The sequence below is a fragment of the Myotis daubentonii genome, chromosome 7 (assembly GCF_963259705.1).
Source record: "Myotis daubentonii chromosome 7, mMyoDau2.1, whole genome shotgun sequence".
NCBI classification, from domain to species: domain Eukaryota; kingdom Metazoa; phylum Chordata; class Mammalia; order Chiroptera; family Vespertilionidae; genus Myotis; species Myotis daubentonii.
Window position 1 is genome coordinate 40,378,512 of NC_081846.1, and position 21,734 is coordinate 40,400,245.

General features: G+C 40.6%; 1 protein-coding gene across 2 annotated transcripts in view; it reads left to right on the forward strand.

Moving 5' to 3' along the window:
* Positions 1–21,734, forward strand: part of ZNF385B (zinc finger protein 385B) — a 375,335-nt gene that overhangs the window by 173,982 nt on the left and 179,619 nt on the right. The gene's annotated exons all lie outside the window — the stretch shown is intronic.

Consider the following 21,734-nt stretch of genomic DNA (forward strand, 5'->3'; position numbering starts at 1 on the left):
AGCCAGATCTTGCTGATGCAGGGAAAAATGTGTCAGAAAGAAATATTCCTGCTGACACTAAAGTATTAAAAGGAGCCTTAGCAAAATGTATTCCTTTGTCTGACCTGTCACATGCACATATGTGTCCTTCAATTGCATACAAGGTGAGAGGTGACTGGTTAAGGATAGGAATTCAATATTGGTTTGCCTGGCCAAATACCATCTCACAACAATTCTCCATTTGCAGTGTTATTTTTAATGGCCCCAAGTGCCCAATTTTTTATTATGCCTTGGATAATTTAATATTTTTTTATTATTTGACATTTATTTACAGTTAAGTTTTTTACTATTATAAATTACTAGAGGGCCTGGTGCACAACATTTGTGCACTTGGTGGGGGGTGTCCCTCAACCCGGCCTGTGCCCTTTCGCAGTCCCGGAGCCCTTGGGGGATGTCCGACTGACATCCTTAGTGCTGCCACAGAGGTGGGAGAGGCTCCTGCCATCGCCGTTCCACTCACCAGTCATCAGCCCGGCTTTTGGCTGAGTGGTGCTCCCCCTGTGGGAGTGCACTGACCACCAGGGGGCAGATTCCCCCTGGTGGTCAGTGCACATCATAGCGACCGGTTATTCCGCTGTTGGGTCAATTTGCATATTACCCTTTATTATATAGGATGCTACAGCAAATATCCTTGCAAGTAAATCTTTATATGTTGTTTCCTTTGAATAATTACTATTAATTGAGTTACAGAGTCTTAGGAAGTGTCCATTTTAGGCTGTTGATACCACTTCCCAAATTTTTTTCATAAAATTTGTACCCATGTACACTGCCATCAACAATGGAACAGCAAGTGTTTCCCACATCCAAGGGTGAATCATCACAAGGTTCACAAATATCTGAATTATGTTTTTCCCCAATAGTAAAGATTATGTCAATTAAGTCACATGAACTCTCTTCTTGGTACCCATTGTTATTAAAGGTGTGCAATTTTAAAACTTCTGGTGGAAGTTGGAGTATGTTCTATAGTGACCAAAGAATATTAAGTATACAGAGTAGTCATACGCTTTATTTTAGCAAAGTATCCTAATCTGTTTCTTTAGCCAGTCTAAAATATCTCTTTGCCTTTCATCCTTTGAAGTGTATAACCACTAGATGGAAAAACCAATAATTCTTCCTTTCCTAAAATTAGAAAATCAACTAGAGAACTTCAAAACATAAGGTTCTTGAACAGGTCAGTAATATTAGTTTAGTTTTAAAGCATAATCCTCCCCATATTTGAAATTTATTGCTACATGTAAAAAGGTATTAAACATTGTTCATGCACATTATTTGATGTGGAAAAATATAAATAAGTAGCAGTGTTGTCCTTCTGTTAGTGACTTCAATAAATGCATTTATTTATTTATTTTTTTGCACATTTAGATATATTTTTAATATTATCTATAGACTAGAAGGCCCGTGCACAAAAATTTGTACACTGGCAGGGGAGGGGGGTCTCTCAGCCCAACCTGTACCCTCTCACAGTCTGGGACCCCCTTGGGAGATAATCACCTGCTGGCTTAGGGCCGCTCCCCAGGTGGCAGGTGGCACGCCCAATCCTGCAGTGTCTGCTCCATCTCCCCTGGTCCCAGTGGAGTGAGCAGCCACTCAGATCGTGCTGCTGCCCACCCCGCCCACCCCTCCCAAGACACTGTCGGCCCAGATCCTGTGCTGGGGCAGGCAGCGGCTCAGATCATGCTGCTTCCCGCCCCGCCCTCCCCGCCTGCCCCTCCCCGCACAAGGCAGGCCAGGATCTCACTCTGGGGCGGTGCAGCGGGATCTGCCTGCAGTATGCAAATTAGATGCCATCTTTGTTGGTGGTTAATTTGCATAACGCACTGATTAGCCAATGGGAGGCGTAGCGAAGGTATGGTCAATTTCAATCTTTGCCTATTATTAGATAGGATATACTATTTCCAAAGGTAGCTTCAATAATAGATCCATTACAAATAATTTCAGGGGGGATTTCAATAGTATCTATTCCTAAATGAACACTGCTATCCAGTTTGCCCTCTCCAAGTTTTATCAACCATCCACTATAAGAAGAATCCTCTGATCTTCTATTTGTTTCAAGAGACAACTTTCTGAAACATCCCTAAATATTACAGTACTTTAAACCCGTTTGTACCATGGCTGATCGCATAGCATGCAGTACAATACTGAGACATTGTCGAAAATCCCCTCTGAGAAGGAGAACTTTTCCACCAAATACAGCATTTAAATTCATAATTTCTCTTAGTAATCTGCCTCTGGTCAATCCAGGCAGTCTGAGGGCGGGTTCCTCCCACAGGTCTCACCCTCGCTGGAAACAGCTCAGGAGGGGTGGCATGGAGATGGTGCCTGCTCTTCTGATCACTTGCACACTGTGTTTTATACCACAGCATGTGGCAGCGGCTGTGGGACTGACTTCCCAGCACTGACTGCAGGACTGACTTCCGGTTGGTCAAGCATCCGGCCACTACAGTCATTACAGACCCAGGGTTTTTATATATTAGGACTAGAGGCCCGGTGCACAAAAATTTCTGCACTCGGGGGTAGGGGGTTCCTCAGCCCGGCCTGTACCCTCTCGCAGTCTGGGACCCTTTGGGGGATGTCCACCTGCTGGGGGGATCGGGCCTAAGCTGTCAGTCAGACATCCTTCTGGCAGCCTGGGAGCCCTCGGAGAATGTCCACTTGCCAGCGGGGAGCAGGCCTAAGCTGCAGTCGGATATCCTTAGTGCTGCTGAGGAGGCGGGAGAGGCTCCCACCACCACCGCTGTGCTGGCAGCCATCAGCCTGGCTTGTGGCTGAGCAGAGCTCCCCCTGTGGGAGCGCACTGACCACCAGGGGGCAGCTCCTGCATTGAGCATCAGCCCCCTGGTGGTCAGTGTGTGTCATAGTGACCAGTCATTCCCAGTCATTCTGCTGTTAGGGTCAATTTGCATATTACCCTTTCATTATATAGAATAGAGGCCTGGTGCACGGGTGGGGGCCGGCTGGTTTGCCCTGAAGGGTGTACTGGATCAGATTGGGGGTCCTGCTGGGGTGCCTGGCCAGCCTCGGTGAGGGGCTGAGGGCCATTTTCAGACTGGTCACTCCCCCTTCAGGGTGGGGTTCCCCACTGGGGTGCCTGGCCAGCCTGGGTGAGGGGCTGATGGCATTTATTTTTAAAATAAAGAGGTTTGAAAGAAAATAGCAATGCACTTTTTTAAGAGTTACAATGAGTCTAGTCAGAGTAAAACACATTCAGGTATTTGAAACATAGGTCATTTATTTAGCTACTTGTTATTTTAAATAGCTCCAATAGAAAAGTACAACATTATGAAATCAAAAACTGAAGTCTTAGATGGAACTCTGCCACTTTGTAGATGTGTCAATTAGGGAAAAAAATTTAACCATCTCTGAGTCTCAGTTTATACATCTATTTTTTTAAAAAAAACTTTCATTGCTTCTTATCTCTCACAGAGTTGTTATGAGTATTGAGATAATGTATGTGAAAAGTTGTGAACTGCTCTATTGTAACAGTACTTCTTATTTTTAATAATTACAGTAATGCATTCTCTCTCAAGATGGGGGGAAATGAAAGAAAAAATGATAATAGAGAATATTTCAAATAAGATTTATATTGAAGTATAACACAGCTCCAAAAAATTTGTTATAAATGTTTACCTTAATGAATTATAACAAAGTTAATACACTTAAGAAACTACTAGCCAGTTCAAGAAATGGAAAATTATGAGCAACCCAGAAGGCCTCCTTGTGCCCATCTTAAACCAACAAAACCACCAACCTCCTTCTGAAGATAACCACCATCCTGACTTCTAATAGTATAGCTGTGTTGCCTGATTTTTAACTTTATAAATTGAATCCTTATATGTTTTTTATATTATACCCTTATCAGCTATGTGTTTTGCAGATATTTTCTCCATTTCCTTAAGTTGCCTTTCCATTTTGTTGATTTTTCCTCCTTTGCTGTATAAGAACTTGTGAATTTGATATAGTCCCACTTATTCATTTTTTGCTTTTGTAACCTGTGCTTTTGGTGTCATTCAAAAAGTTATTGCCAAGACCAATATCAAGGAGAATTTTCCCTGTTTCCTGTAGGTGTTTTATGGTTTTATATACAAATACATTTAAGTCTTTCATTCATTTTGAGTTGATTTTGTACACAATGTAAGATAAGGGTCCAATTTCATTCTTTTGCATGTGGGTATCCAGCTCTTCCAATACCATTTATTGAACAGACTACTTTTCCCCCACTGTGTATTCTTGGCACTCTTGTCATAGATTACTTGACTGTATATGTGTGAGTTTATTTCTGGTCTCTCTACTCTGTTCCAATTGCCTTTGAGTCTATTTTTATGCCAGTACCACACTGTTTTGATTAAAAATAACCTTTTTAAAATTAAGGAACTTTCATTCTATTTATATTTTACTAAGATTTTTGGTCAGAATGGGTGTTTCATGTTTTAAAATATTCTTTCTATACTAAAATTATTCTAAGGTAATGAGCTTACTTTAAAAAAAGAAAGGAAATTAAAGATAAGTTGGAGTTATTTCTTGTCAACCAGGGTTAACTGTAGCCAAAATTCACTTTAAAGTCATGAGTTTCAATCAAAATTAAAGCAAAATGGAGAGAAATCAGGAATCAGGTTTAGATTGGTGAGGTAGCCAAAAACATAAATAAGAAACATTATACAATCAAAACCTTTAAGACTCAGAAGTTCAAAATCAATTAATAAACTGTGACTAAGAAATCTGCATGCATAAGGGAATGTAGGCACTAATTTTGTTTCAAGCAAGTAGATAATTCTAGTCTGGCAAATTCCATACTAAGACTGAGTTTCTTCATCTGTCAGCACCAGTGAGAACCTCTGTCCTAACTTGACTCTGGTTCGTAGATGGTTTCTTGCTTTTCTTTAGACTCAAGAGACAGTTTTAGATGGTAATCATTTTGAGCTTGTAGCAAAATTTAAGCCCTATCCAATTTCCTTTTTTATTAACAGTTTTGTTTTTTTTTTTCAAGGAAGAACAGCAGAGAGGTTTGAGGAGATTCTTATCTTCTAGACTCAAAAAGAGTTGTGTTAGGTTGAGTCATTTCTTACCCCAGAAAATTTCTACCCAATTATGCTTTTCAAAATGCTGTTCAGTAATGTTTAACAAATAAGTGCTTAAATAGATCCTATAATGTCCCATTAAGGCCCACAGGTGAGAAAATGCAAATGTTTTTATTAAATACTAGGGGCCCGGTGCACGAATTTGTGCACCTTGAAAGGAACTGTGGGCCGCAAGACTGCGGTGGGCACAGGGGCCGGTCTCGGCCCATCCTCTGCACCCCCGCCAGGCCCCTCCCACCACGGTCCCTGGTCCCCTCTCTGCCAGCAGTCCTGCTCCTGCCACCATTGCTTACACACACTGATGGTGCTGGCCTTGCTCACACCGGCTGATGGCGTGGAGCAATTGGGGCTGGTGCCAGCAGCAGGTGCAAGCAGGGCCAGCGCTGGCAGTGGGTGCAAGCGGTGGCTCCAGAGCTGGCAGCATGTGTGAGCGCTGGGTGGGAATGCAGCGTGCAGGAGCATAGAATTTTCAGTAATCACCAGAGGCTCATTTGGATAACAGTGACTGGTGCCCCGTCTTGGTCTGGCACCTCACTCACCTGCTCCACCATCCCGCTGTGGCCAATGCCCGCCATGTTCTGCACGCACTCCCTGGTGGTCAGAGCACATCATAGTGACCAGTTGTTTGGTTGGTCGGTTACTCGGTTGTTACTCCAGTCTACTTGCATAGTAGGGTTTTATATATATAGATATTTTGAGGTAAAACATTATTGCTGTGTTGCTTTTAATCATGTGTTGGACTGTCCTTCTTACTTTTTGTCCCTCTCTTTCTTTCCCCTCTTCTGTCTCTTCCTCCTTTCCTCTCTTTCTTTTCTTTCCTTTCCTTCCCCTTTCTGTATATTAAACAACTAAAGCATCTACAAACTCTTACAAAGTATTAGGAATACCAAGAGGTGGAATGCACAATTCCTAATCTTAAGGAATTTACCATCTAGTCATGGAGGCATAGGTTAAATTCAAATTCATACATTTTTATACACAGTATTGTTAAAGTTCAAAATCAGGTGGAAATGTGTGGAAAGCAAGGCCTAGTTCAATGCAGAGAGACATTTCTGTGGGAATGGGCAGTGGGAAGAGTTTCTAAAAACACATAACCTGAGCTACACTAAGACAGAAGACAGAGCAGGCCAGAAAAGTGAGGTTGGGAAGATATTCTTTTAGTGGGGATTGGAGTCATCTATAGTGACAGAATCAACAAAATAACAGCAGTTTAAATAATAGAAATGTGTTTCTTGTTCACTTAAACCTAGTTTGTAGCTCATCCATGTGTGGTATGGTATTCCATCGTGTCAGGGAACCCAGCTCCTCCTTTTGCTGTGGCATCCTCAGCACACAGCTTGCACCACAGTGTCCTGTGTGGCTTCTTAGACGTCAGTCATTATAGGAAGAAAGAAGCACACAGTAACTTCCTTTCCCTCTAAGGCAGTGGTTCTCAGCCTGTGGATCACGACCCCTTTGTGTGCCTCTTTTGCACACAATGCTAGATTTAGTCAGTGTGTATTTCTCTCAAACCAGGAATGCAGTTTACGACCCTTTCACAGGGGTCGCCATCGGAAAACACATATATAATTACATATTGTTTTTGTGATTAATCACTATGCTTAATTATGTTCAATTTTTAACAATGAAATTGGGGGTCACCACAACATGAGGAACTGTATTAAAGGGTCGCGGCATTAGGAAACACTGGGAAACCTCATTTGTCCTGAATTTTGTCACATGACCACACCTTGCTGCAAGAGAGGCTGGGAAATGTAGTCTTTCTAGTAGCCATCTACCTAATTAAAGATTTATTGTTAGCCATAAGCACAGGAGTATAGGCATGAAGAGTGTAGCACAAGTGTGAGCAGACAGAATTACTGAAGCAAATACTTTTTGTATCTCATGTATCTAAGGAAAATAATCTGGCCATGAGGGGTGGAAATTATATGTATTCTATTTTAAAATATAACATTATTTAATTTGCCTGTAACTATGAAGGTGATGATATATGATGATGATGATTGATGATGATGATGATGATGATGATGATGATGATGATGATGATGGTTGATGGCTCCTTGATAGGAAAAAACAACACCTATTTATCATTCTTGCTTTAAGACATTAATTGTGAACTCCTCCTAGGTTCATTCTTCTAGGGGTATGATGTGTCTGCTTAGATGAATACAGAGTGCAACAATTGAGAGTACTTTACTAGGAGGAATACATCTTGAACTAAAATTTCATAAAACATAGAAATTTTTTCAAATCTCCAATTTTGAATACAAGAGAGATTAAATAGATAACTTAAGGCACCGAGATATAATCTTAATCTTTTCCCATTTTAGTAATAGGCCTGCTCAGCCCTTCCACAGTTCAACGTTTACTCAAGTCCCATGACAGGCAATTAGTAGACCTTATGTTTAAGTAAATACTATTTATTTGGTTTTCTAATTTACCACTGTGACACTGGAACTTTGAGAGAAAGCATTTTAACTTTTCTAGTAAACGGTAAAAAAAAAGCCTTAAAAAACTTCTTACAAAACTTTGGAAGTTAAGATACGATATTTGTGTTGCCAATGATTTCATCTGGAATCATTTCTTTAACTCCATTTCCTGTTTTTGGGGAGAACATTGCAGATGACATGTTTTTAATAGGCTATAATCACACTAGCAACAGGGGTTTGGCAAATAGCTATGAGCAGTATAGACAGAAGTGTGGAGTGTGACGGTTTCAGACTTCTGAGCTTCTTGATGCTATTTTAGTGCACTAAGAGTATAAACTAAATTTAGATCCTGCTGACTGTCACCAGAGTGAAGTGTGTGCCTCTTTTGCACACAATGCTAGATTTAGTCAGTGTGTATTTCTGTCAAACCAGGAATGCAGTTTACAGCTCCCACCCCTTCTAAGCATTTTAATAACTATACATATGCATTTAATGACTGCTTTGATTTGCACCTGTTCATTTACATTTGTTGTCCCTAAAGTAGTTACTGACACGTGTTGTTTTTCTTGTGCTCATTGCATTTTACTTTTGATAAGTCTGATGTCACATTGAAAGTTAATTTCTGACCTGAAGTTTATGTTACCTCCAGTGGTCTCAGCCTTCTGGCCCTTTAAATACAGTTCCTCATGTTGTGACCCAACCATAAAATTATTTTCGTTGCTACTTCATAACTGTAGTGTTGCTACTGTTATGAATAATAATGTAAATATCTGATATGCAGGATGGTCTCTGAAAGGTGACCCGCTGCTCTAGTGCACGGTTTCTCAGCCTGAGTAAGATCGGCATTTTGGGATCAGATAATTCTTTGTTATGTACATTGTAGGATGCTCAGCAGTATCCCTGGCCTCCACCCAAGTCTGACAACCACAGATATCTTCAAACATTGCCCAATGACCCAGGGGAGCAAAATCACCCCAGTTGTGACCACTATGCTGATCTATGTAACTGCTTTTCATCGTATTCACTCCTGCCCAGGCCAGGCGACTGTCATCACTCAGCAAAGCACTGCAATCGTTTCCTGCTGGATCGTCAGGGGCACACCCCAGCTGTTCTCCAGTTCATTCTCCATATTGTAGCCAGAGTGATCTCTTCAAACCCCATTCTCATCATGTAACTCCCTTTTGAAATACCATCACTGCTCCCCAGTGACTTAGGACTAAGGGAGAACTCCTAAAAATAGCCTATAGGATTTATCCTAGTTGGACCTCTGGGAGTACCCCTTGCCTTCATCTCAGCCTAATTTCTCTTGCCAGTCAGGGTCAGGCCTTTCTACCTGCCCTTTCCCTGCTCTTGCTTTGCTCTGCCTCCCTCTCTGCACTGATCAATGTGCACTCACCCTTCAGTTCTGGCTCCAGTCTAGCTTCAAGCTGCCAGAATATTCTTATCTAATTACTTAGGACCAAGTCAGATTGACCTGCGATAGGCAATTTTAGGCCAATTGGACTAAAGCCAATTATTTTAAAAACTAATTTACCAAAGGATCAAATTACTGAACTGAGTCACCAAACCTACAAAACCTTGTTTTTTGTTTTACTACTTACAGTGTTTCCTACAATTAGCTTTGCCTGAGTTAGATTTAGAGAACTATGAAGGCTATAGTCAGTAATAGGGTATTATGATGCCTGCAGGCTCTCTCCCTACCTGTGAGCGCTGTCCAACAGTTCCAGTTTCCCTCACTGGGACCAAGAGACCAGTGCCCGCAGTGTGCTGGCCTTCGTCTCCATCTTTCTCTAGTAGGCAGTTAGATTCAGAATCAAATTAAATATTGCTTAAAATGTAATTATGATAACTCATTGAAACAGAAATTTTCAAAATCCATTAGAATATCCCATATAATCTGGATTGCTTTGTAAGTAGTTAAAGAAATAAAATTTTGTAAAATGTAGAAATTAATAAATTCAGCAATTTTCATTTGAGATTATAATGAAAGGATCCTAAACATTCTTAAATATTGGCAAAATTGATAATGACTTTAAGAAGATTCAGTGGAAATGAGTTTCAGGTTAACATTTCTCACATGAAATTTGGATTATATTTAAAAGAAGAATGTATTAATAATAAGAACAAATTACTTATTGCCCCTTGACTTTTGCAGCATTAAGTATCCCTTCAAAGATTCTTAAGACCAATGTATTTGTTAACCCTAGTCAGGAAGAATATGTCATAGCTGCCTGATTCCCATTCTACAATTATTTGGTCATTACTCTGGTAATAACCTGTCTCCCTCACTTGATTGTGGCTCTCCAAGAGCAGAGCTGTGACCACTTTTGCTCATTAATTATCCACAGGGCATATCACAGCATCAGGCACAAAGTAGATGTTTATTTAAATGTTTTTGAATAGCCGAAACCGGTTTGGCTCAGTGGATAGAGCGTCGGCCTGCGGACTGAAAGGTCCCAGGTTCGATTCCGGTCAAGGGCATGTACCTGGGTTGCGGGCATATCCCCAGTGGGAGATGTGCAGGAGGCAGCTGATCGATGTTTCTCTCTCATCGATGTTTCTAACTCTCTCTCTCTCTCTCTCTTCCTCTCTTAAAAAATCAATAAAATATATTAAAAAATAAATAAATAAATAAATGTTTTTGAATAAATATGTATAAAAAATAGAATGCAGTATTAGCCTCTTAAGGTATAATAATGACACTGCAAGCAGCTCCCGGCATTAAAAAGGCTGTTGATTGTTCTGGACCTAATTCTGTAAAAACAATAAGAACATACAACTGAGTTTGTGTACAGTATTTGTTTACAGTATTTGTATACAGTATTTGAAACACCTGCTTCTACAGCTGAGACAGTTCACTTCGTCTTTTGATAGTAATACCCAACAACATTTTATTTTTCAGATAAAAGTATGTGTGGTTTCTATTTGAATGAAAAGCAGGTTTGGCCCTAACCGGTTTGGCTCAGTGGATAGAGCGTCGGCCTGAGGACTGAAGGGTCCCAGGTTCAATTCCGGTCAAGGGGATGTACCTTGGTTGCAGGCACATCCCCAGTAGGGGGTGTGGAGGAGGCAGCTGATCGATGTTTCTCTCTCATCGATGTTTCTAACTCTCTATTCCTCTCCCTTCCTCTCTGTAAAAAATCAATAAAATATATTTTTTTTAAAAAAAGAAAAGCAGGTTTGTAAATTTAAATTTTATTGACTACCATATTCAAATGAAATAGCACGGTTCTTTATCAAAATTTTTAAAATGCCATAATGGTATGTTTTTAAGTGAATATTGTATTATAATATCTTCAAATACAAGTAGAACATGAGTGACTGTTGGCAGTGAGGCTTATGGAGCTAGTGTTGTCCTTAATCTGAGGTGAGTTGGTGAACATTCTAAGCCTCCTGAAGGGAATGGAGGAGAGGGGAGGCAATGAAGGAGGCAGAAGGAATACAGGCACCTGGTATGTTTGAAAGAAAAAATGCCTTTTCAGTCTGTGCGGTCTTATTTTAAAACTTCCGTAATTCCAAACTCATGTTCTCAGAGTCTCTCTCCACACCCTAAATCCAGATACAACATAAATGCCAGTCATTTGAATCCTTTAATGGCCATTGTGGTATCTGCAGTATATAACTCTTCAAATATTTCAGATACATTTTATATCCTGTATTGAATAACTAAGAGATGCATGAAGAAGTCTAAAGTATGCTGCTTCTGTCACTGTCTCTTGCTCATGGTGGCTTGTTTCTCTGTGTATTTTACAGTGTTTAGTTACGCGCTCTTGTTTCACAGGTCTTTCCCTGTTGGAGCCCCGCGAGGCCTGGGTTTAGGATGCATCCCTCCAGAGAGTATTGTTTTAGCTACTTCTAGACGCCCTAGGATGCAACCAATCCTGGACCATATACTTTTTGTGATTTGGGGTTTTCTGAGCCAGGCAGGCAATGAATGTCTACATCCTGAGTCCCTCATAATGGTAGGACTGTAACTATACATTCTCAGAAAGCCAACCTTTCTCCCCAATCTTTGGACGAAACAGACAGGTTTCCTGGTGACGTCTCTTTGCTGTCAAGTAGACTTTCTGAAAGGTTACTTTTCAAAGGACTTGGCTTTGAGTTTCATTTTCAGCTTTCCACTTTGCAGAGAAGCAAAGCCTTGATTTTTGCTCCCATTCAGTTGTCTGAACCCAGGACGCTACGGTGCCCACACGGCAAATGTCCCAGGGGCAACCCTGGCAGTGGTGCCACCTCACAAAGCTGGTTTCCATGGTTGTCCTCTGTGGATTTCCTTTGCGTTCTTGCTAAGTATCGTAGGCATCTGAAAGAATTCTTAAAATAACTGTATCCATTATACAAGGGGAGGGTTTTTAGGCTATCTGTCAGCTCATTATATTGCTAGGAATGAAATGCAACAAAGATTCTATATTTAAAGAGATACTTCTTTTAAGGAAGAGATACTTAACTTCCCTTCCTTCCTCCCTCCCTTCCTTCTTCCCTTTAATCTATCTACATAAGGTAGTTAATTATTTAAATAAAATTTTAGAGCTACTCTTGGAAGGAAAAGGGATTTTATAGTGTTACAGCTTCCTTTATTATACAAACAACATTAAATTGACAGAAGACACCAAAGTTATTCTTTTCCTAAACGTAGGATTTTCTAATAAATGAAAATGAAATACAACAGACATTTACTGATCACCTAGTATGTACCTGAACCTATGCTATGCAGGTCCTAATATATTAAACACAATGCCTTTAAAATTCTGCCAGTAGGAAATAGAGGGAAGACATAGACTCAGAAGTATCGGTAACCTTTAACTTAAATAATTTTAACTTTAATGCAATTTTTACTTTTGTACGTGTCCCGGACTTTAGGAACCAAACCTTTTGTGCACAGGTTTGTGTATGCGTAAGCAGTCAAGGTGGATTTTGAGCTATTACCCCGCAAGTTACTCATGGATATGCAAGTTCTGGTGGGAAGGGTTTCACCTGTGAGGAAGGAGGATGCTGGGAAACAGAAGCCCTCGCCCTACCTCATAGTATGCATGCCTCTGCACGTGGCCTTCAAATGTTAAACCTCAGAACATATTAAATACATGTTAAGACTAAATGTAGTATCTTCTGGGCGGGGGGGGGGGGGGGCTATTGAATCATCCATAGTGCTGGTTAATCAGAGAAGGTTAAGAGAAATAACACTTTTGAGCTGAGCTTAAAAGACGTGGCAGCTCACCATGTCAGGTGGCAAGAAGAGCAAGAGAGAAGGCAAGGATGCTCAAAGCTGTTGGTGTGTTCAGGGAACTTTAAGAAGCCATCTCAAATGCGTGTAGTTTACGTACTTTAAGCCCTTTCATGTGATAGTACTAATGTTCACTGAGCATTCCCTGTGCTGTTTTCAGTGTTTTACGTGTAATAACTCACTTAATTGTGTCAACAATCCTGTGAGGTGAGTACTAGTATCATCCCATTTTACAGATGGCCACACTTTTGAAGTAACATTCCTAAGGTCATAGGTGGGCAAGCCAGGACTCAAACTCAGGCATTCTGACCCCAGAACCCATGCTCTTAACCTTTATGCTCTGTTGCTCAAAATGAAGGCTGGATTTATCCTGGAGGGATTAATCAAGAGTTCTCATTCCCGAGAAAACCAAGTAAAAGAGGATGGTTTGTTTTCTCCCAGGTAGATTCTATGTACCATGAAAATTGACTTATGGTTGGCAGTTTATTTACTCAAATATTGCCCTTCTCTAAGAAAAAATGTGTGATTGAATGAATGCAGAAACTGATTATTAAATTTTCAGGAATTTTACAAGCCAGTTATTAGATACAGTGTTGTTAAAAATTAAATTATATAAACATACATTAACAAAGGCAATAAATATTCAGGACCTATTACTCCCTAATTACTTAACTACATTCGAGTGTTACACATGCGCCTTGGAGTTTTTTGTGTCCTGTGTACATGTGGTGGAAATACTTCGTGACAGTGTGCTTCTGAGCATCTCTTCCCAGCTGCACATGCAGTAATGTCGGCACATTGGTAACTTGTAATTGGCAGTGGTGGGAGTGTTTACCACAGCATGATTTGGTAAGCACTACAAATTGGGGCTCTTTTGTTCAGATTTGCGATTTGTTCAGTATGAACAGATATCACACACTGCCTTCATTCCTCCTTTAAAACATTTTGCCTTAAGTTGATTCTCAAGAGGGCTCTGTACTATATAGAGAGTTTAAATTGTATAGCAGGGACCTCTGGTGTCTAAATTATAGTAGTGCTACAACACTTAAGAAAGGGAATTTGGAAACCAGTTTCTCATTAACACACTTAATTATTTCAGAAAATTGAGAATTCATCTTAGTTTTAATCACCACCCAAAGTAACACCATCCTTGTGTTTTATGATCCTCACCTTTTCAGTTTAAGGAACTGAGATCCATCACTCCGGAGTAAAAGTGTGTTTCATTTTCTCCCTCAGTTTGCTGAAAGTGGGAGTCATCATTATAGAGGATTCTGCCTCTGGCTGGACCGCTAAGAGCCAGGTGACCTGGGCATAGTGGTCTTGCCTCTCAGCACTTGAGAATCACCTGGGCATTTTTTAAAATACACTGATAACAAGCCACACCCAGACCCATAATACCACAATCTCTGGGGGTGGAACCTAGGAGCTGGCATGCTTTGAAATGCTCTTGAGTTGGCTCTCATGTACAACTGATTTTGAGACCTACAGTCAAAGCACTTACAGAGAGGGCAAACAGCCTATGATTAAGGGTTCCAGCTGGCAGGGCCAGAACTCCTCCTTTCCAATCCCCACTCTTAAACTGCCTAGCTGTGTGACCTCAGATAAATTACTTACTGTCTCTGTGCTTCAGCTTCCTCACTTGTGAAAGCAGAGTAATCTACATCAGTTGATACAGGTGAACATTTAGAGAAGGACCTGGCACTGAAGTATTTGTTGCTAGTGTTATTACTACTAACTTGCCGAGTAGTTCCATATGTCACCTCTATGCTTTGTATAATGGATACATACTTGGCTACTTCTTGATGTTCTATTTATTATACTTTTTGTCTTTCCTACTGTGTTTTAGCTCATAATCATATCAATATCTCCCCTCCTTTTTTAAAAAATATGTTTTTATTGCTTTCAGAGAGAGAGAAAGGGAGAAGGATAGAGGGATAGAAACATTGACCAGCTGCCTCCTGCCGGACTGGAGCCCACAACCTGGGCATGTGCCCTTAGCAGGAATCGAACCAGGGACTTCTTGCTTCATGAGATGACGCTCAACCACTGAGCCATACTGGCTGAGCTTGATATTTCCCCTTTTAACTGTCCAAAATTTTTTCATTTTCTCTTAAGTTGGAAAACCCCAGAGCAGGTAAAGTGCTCCAGATGGCTCATTTATTAAATCTTAAAACTGCATGGTAAAAGCAGGTAAACTCATTCCCCAGGACAAGACAACATTCTTTACTTTTTCCTTATTAATATGGTTTAGAGTTTATATATGTGAATTACCTTGGAAAAGTATATTAATGCTAAACATATTTTATAGCTAATTTAACAATGTAGATCAGATGTGGGGTAGCTGTACCCATTTGCCTCTAAAACTATATTTCAGCAGTTTTGACTCCAGTGAATTCACCTTTAGAGAATATTTTAAATGATTTCCAGTTTTGTTTTCAAACACCTACTGTAACCAGCTCTTGGAAGAAAATAAAGCCCATTGATGACTTTTTAAATGGCTTTTAAAAAAAAGATTTTATGGTAATGGAGAGCAAATGTTAAAATCCTTTTGGATTTTATCTCCCAGAGTTAAATGTACATAAACATTTTTGTTTGCTGAATATCATCTCACTACAAAATTTTCCAACTTGTCCAAAGTGTTATGGTCTCGTCCATCTCCCTCCAAGTATATGCCCTAGGCAAAGCAGAAAAAGGCCATTTCTCCCAGCTGGCCATCATTCACTCGGGATAAACAGTGGCAGAGCATTTTGCTGCCCTGGGCAAACTCCACCTGAGAGGACAGGCTGGCATTGCATAAAAACAAGCAAGGTAGAGTGGATGCCTATTTGGCAGGTAGAGATTTTTAAAAGGAGAAAAAAAAAGATAGTATTTCTAATGTAACCCAATTGAAAAGCTTGACACAGCTGGGCATCTGTCGTAAGAAAACCTCCATCGCATTATTTCAACATCTGCTCTCCGGTGTAGGAGGGGAGCAGGTGCTCTGTCTGGTAGCACCGTTGATGAGATAAGAGTTCTTTTGATGTGTCCCGCTGTGCACAGATCTGATGTGTATAAACCATGTTAATTATATGTCACGATGTTGTCATGGAAATTTTCTGAGGACATTGGTACCAAACAGTTTAATGAGAGCCATGTTATACAAGGTTTCTGGGGAGCCATAGCTTCTCAGCATATAAATGATTTCCTCCGTATAAGTTAAACACTTGGGTAGAAATGGCCATGCTACCATAGTGGTTCAAAAGATTTAATGCCTTAAGAGAAATCAGGCACGTAAGCCTATCCATAGGCCAGATCCCCTGCATCGCTTCTCTGCAGGCTCTCAACGCTCATCTATAGACGGCAGGGGAAGAGACTGAGTCACAGAGTTTTAGGGATGGATGGCTGAAGCTCACTGTGTTGCCATTATCCTAATTCCTTCTTATCTTGCTTATTTCACACTAAAGGCCCGGTGCACGAAATTTGTGCACAGGTAGGGTCCCTAGGCCTGGCAGGTGATCAGAGCTGATTGGGGCCTTCCAGCTGCCTGCTGGGGCCTTCCTTCATTTCGCGCCTCCCCTTGGTGGTCAGCGCCATGTCATAGCGAGCAGTCAAACTCTAGATCAAAATTCTGGTCAAACTCCCGAGGGGACAATTTGCATATTAGGCTTTTATATATTTAGATTACATACTATACCTTTGCACTTTTGTTAGTGATCAATGTGAGTCTCTTGCCTGTGTTTACCCTACATACTTCTCAGGTCTATAACCTACTCCAGGCCAATCAGAGGATCACTAGGCCCAAAAGAAACTTGAGAACCTGACTAGTTCTCAACATTTAGCTACTTAGGTTTTTATGTGAGATTATCTAAACTAACTATTCTACTTTCAGGTTTTTATCAGTTATATAAATTATCTTTTAAATAGCCAAATCTCTCCCACTGAAAATTTTAAAACGTGGTGTGTGTTTTTTCAGCTTAGTCCAAAAAGAGTAACAATAAAGAAAAGAATAAAGTCACCTTTTCTATGAACCTGCAATATTAATGAGGTTTGCATATTTTCTTCCAAATACGTTTTTGTAGATGTGCACATATACAAACATTCACATAGATATAGAACAGGCTTCTTTTACATATATGACCTCTATGCTATATCCAGTTCTACATAGTTTCCCCTACTTGTCATATAAAGAATATTTGCTCATGTCATTAAATATATTTTATAATATTTCATAACTAGAGGCCCGGTGCACAAAAATTTGTGCACTCGGGGGGGGAGGGGGGGGCCCCTCAGCCTGGCCTGTGCCCTCTCGCAGTCTGGGACCCCTCGGGAGATAACGACCTGCTGGCTTAGGCCTGCTCCCGGGTGGCAGAGGGCAGGCCCAATCCCTAGGTGCAGCCCCTGGTCGGGCTCAGAGCAGGGCCGATTGGGGAGTTGGGGCGCCGCCCCCTGTCACACTCAAGGCAGGGTCGATGGGGAGGTTGTGGAGCAACCCCCTGTCACACACAGAGCAGGGCCAATATGGGGGTTGGGGCGCTGCCCCCTGTCACACACAGAGCAGGGCCCATCAGGGGGGTTGGGGCTCTGTACCCTGTCACGCACAGAGCAGGGCCCATCAGGGGGTTGGGGTGCTGCCCTCTATCACCCACAGAGCAGGGCGGATCAGGGGGTTGGGGCGCCGCCACTGTCACACTCAGGGCAGGGCTGATGGGGAGGTTATGGCTCTACCCCGTCACACACAGAGCAGGGCCCGTTGGGGGGGGGGTTGGGGAGCTCCCCCCTATCAGGCACAGAGCAGGGTTGATCAGGGGGTTGGGGCGCCTTCCCCTGTCATGAACAGTGCAGGGTGGATAGGGAGGTTGTGGCCCCGCCCCCTGTCACACACAGAGCTGCAGGGCGACCAGGGGGTTTGGGTGCTGCCCCCTGTCATGCTGATTCCAGTGCCGGGAGGCCTCACGGCTCCGCTGATCCCGGTGCCAGGAGGCATATTACCCTTTTACTATATAGGGTAGAGGCCTGGTGCATGGGTGGGGCCGGCTGGTTTGCCCTGAAGGGTGTTCTGGATCAGGGTGGGGGTCCCCACTGGGGTGCCTGGCCAGTCTGGGTGAGGGGCTGAGGGCTGTTTTCAGGCTGGGGTGACTGAACTCCCAAACGCTCCTTTTTTCCTTTTTTTTTTTTTTTTTTTTTTTAATTCTGGGCCAGCTTTAGCTTGAGGCTTGGCTCCAGCTCTTAGGCCTCTGGCTGAAAGTAGGTTTCTGGCCTTTGCTTACAATGTTGCGAATCTGCTGGCTGAAGTTGGGCGTATTTGTTACAATGTTTCTTAAACTGCCAGCTCAGAGGCAGCGGCAGGCGGGGAACGTTGGTTTCCTCCGTCACTGAGGCAACCAAGCCTCATGTTAGTTTCAAGCTGCCTGGCTGCCGGCTGCCATCTTGGCTGACAGTTAATTTGCATATCTCGCTGATTAGCCAATGAAAAGGGTATCGGTCGTACGCCAATTACCATGTTTCTCTTTTATTAGATAGGATATCGAACAACCATTCCTGGTCTGTTGAGCATTTAGCATGTTTCTTATGCTATCGAGCAGTTAGTATATAATGAATATCTTCACTCTTACAACAATTTTAACTCTTTTTATTCTTTCTTTTTTTTGGGTCCATTTGGATGTCAGACCAGGAACTAATATAACTCCCTAAATATTCACTGTATTCAAGTAAGTGGCAGCCTGGTTAGTGGTAAATTATCTTTCATCTATAGAGCACTGCACTCATAGAAAATTGAAAATCTGATTAGGCTACAATTTTTCCTCAGTTGAGCATAATTTTACCAGAAATGATAATAGTTAATGCCTTAGGGGGTCTTAAGAAAAAACTAAGTACTAAGTATTAAGTATTAAAAATGAATGCTACTAAAGAATTTTGCATATATTTTAGACACTAAATATGAGGATTCTTGAATTAATATATAAGACGTGCTGATAGAAGTTAATATTTAGCATGATAATGAAATCTGAGATAATGGTATAATTCAAAATACAGTGATTTACTCAAGTACTTGCATTCTCCGCTAAAATTAAAAAAAAAATAAAATAAAATCTCCCCTGAAGGGAAAAAAAGAGAGAAGGAAACACAAGATCATTTTCTTTTTTGAAACAAATTTTCTTTACTTAAAAGTGATTTATATTTTCAATTCCAAAAAAAGAAAGAAATATTTTACATTCTCTGGAAATCTCTACTGTCTCAATTCACTGGTTTGTATAAGGAGGGAGCGTGGATGGAGCACCGGGTTGGAAGATTTATGACCTTGAGCAATTTGCTTATTTTCTTTGAGCATCAGTCTCTTCATTTGGACAATAGTTGTGATGAGAATTGAATATAAAGCACATCAAAGAGTGCCTGACACATAACTGACTCCCGCTTATTAAATGTTAATGCTTTTAAATGATAATGACAGATTATTTTAAGAGGTAGGTTTTTAAAATATTTTTTCTCCTTGAATGGAAGTCAATGATTAAAACTATGCTAGTAGGTAAATGGTTGCCATTTTACCATAAAATTATAAACATATAGACAATTGAAAGATGATTAATAGTACACCAAAAAACAATTGAAAAGTTAAAACTCAAAAGGTACTGTCTTCAGAAGTACCCTAATCTCTTTATGTATAGTTAATTGATCCAAAATAGTTAAAACAATGACTTACATTTATAATAAACTAAATTATTACTAAAGACAGGATAAAATATATCTTGTTATTTTTATTTCTCAGTTCTTTCAACCATAAAGTAGAGAGAAAAGAGGAAAAAAATCAGAACTAAAATGATACACTATCTAAAAGTTAATGGGAAGGAAAGCTTTTTATCAAACACTGTGCTCTTAAGTGGTTTTAATATTAAAAAACAAAACTTGAAAATAAACGAGCCATGTGTACATCTTAAAAAACTAGAAAAATGTATTAAAATTAATTAAAAGAAGTCAGGAAGCAGATGTTAATAAAGGTAAAGTAGTATTAGTAGAGTAGAAAACACAAGAAACAAATAAAGTAGTATGACAAAAACCAACAGCAAGTTCTTTGAGTGTGGGTGAAATCTACTTCAGTAGGCAAATGCATGACCAACTTGACTAAGGAAAATTTTTAAAAAGTACCAGTATAACAAGTCTGAGTTCTAAGTGACCTTCCCAAAATAGCTCCTCCTCCTGCTAGTCACACTTCTCAGAGAAAGAGTAAGTGGTAATCAACTCCCCAGCCCTTTTATGAAGTTAGCCTATGCTTAACATCAAGCATCTGATAAAGAAGCTGTACAAACTTGCTAGGGTTGCCATAACAAAGCACCACAAATGGGGTGGCTTCCCAGGAATTTATTGTCTGACAGTTCTGGAGGCTGGATATGCAAAATCAAGGTGTTGGCTGGGTTGGTTCCTCTGGAGAGAGGATCTGTTCCCGGCCGGCCTCTTTCCTTAATTTTCAGATGGCCAGCTTCCCCTGGTGTCTCTTCCTGTGGTCTTCCCTCTGTACCTTATCTGTGTTCAATGTCTTTGTTTTCATAAAGACATCAGTCATATTGGATTAGGGCCTGACTATAATGACCTCATTTTAACTTGATTACTTCTGTAAAGACTCTATTTCCATATAAGGTCATATTCTCAGATACAAAACTTCAACATAGGAATTTTGGGGCACACAATTCAAACCATTAACAGATGCTTTCTCTCTGATTAATCAATCATTTGCTTTCGTGAGGTTTACCCTAATAAAACTTTGAAAGAAACCACACCCTATTACTTTTATAAAAGTTTTTAAGCATTACCTACTTTTAGAGGTAGAATGGACCGTAGAATTTTACTCTGTTACTGAGAAAACAGACTCTGTGATATTGGGTGACTTTCCAGTCAGTCAGTCAGTTATACCTTGACCTTCTATCATTATCTTCCAAATTCTTCACATCACTGGAGGGCCACGCCGGGGATCCAATCCATGCTGGGCTGGTGCTGGAGTTGCAGACTTGGAGATGTGATGCTTCTACATACTTGTTCTTCCCAGCATCATGTCTTCTCATCCAGCACTGCTTGCCTTGGGCCTGGTCAGATGTACATCCACTATAGCCTCTGGCTTTTTCTCCTGTATCTTCACCAAATTACACTGGAATGTTTATGCAGTTTGGTGTTTTGATTTTTAAAACTTCCTGTGGTAATAAGCTGCCTTAGAATTGTCCTTGTATAGTTTTATGTCATTTAGGCTGTACCACTGGTTTATTGTAATTGATTTGAAATCAAAGGCAGTTTTTTTTCGGATATATATTATTACAATTAATATTTAGGAATCCTCCAGTGGTGCTATTTTTATTAAATTGATATTTATTTAAAGGTGAAATGGGCAGTGGTTCTCAAACTGAAGATATTGATTCAATAGGTCCCTGGTAGTCCCAGGCACCTGCTTTGAAGCAGGCATCCCAGCGATTCATTTTTTAAAAAATATATTTTTATTGATTTCAGAGAGGAAGGGAGAGGGAGAGAGAGAAAAAAAAAACATTAGAAACATCAATGATGAGAGAGAATCATTGATCGGCTGCCTCCTGCATGCCTCCTGCTGGAGATTGAGCTTGCAACCTGGGCATGTGCCCTTGACTGGAATCAAACCCAGGACCCTTCAGTCCGCAGGCTGACGCTCTATCCACTAAGCCAAACCAGGTGGGGCCATTCCAGCAATTCTTTACAATCTTCACACCTCACTTTGAACAACAAAAACACCCTGCTTTAAATCAATACATTGATCATCAATTTTTAAATAGCTGTTACTAGGAATGATTGTTTTACTTCTCAATAACATCATAGCTTGTCAAATCTAATATTTTTTGTTATTGTAAGTCACATTACTTTATGTATCACTAAGAAAGAAAAAAAATGCTCTCAATAAACAATTACACAGACCTGTGAATTATTCACACCAGCAACTCATCATTTTGAAATTTCTGTTCAGAGGACTTTAGCAATTTCTTC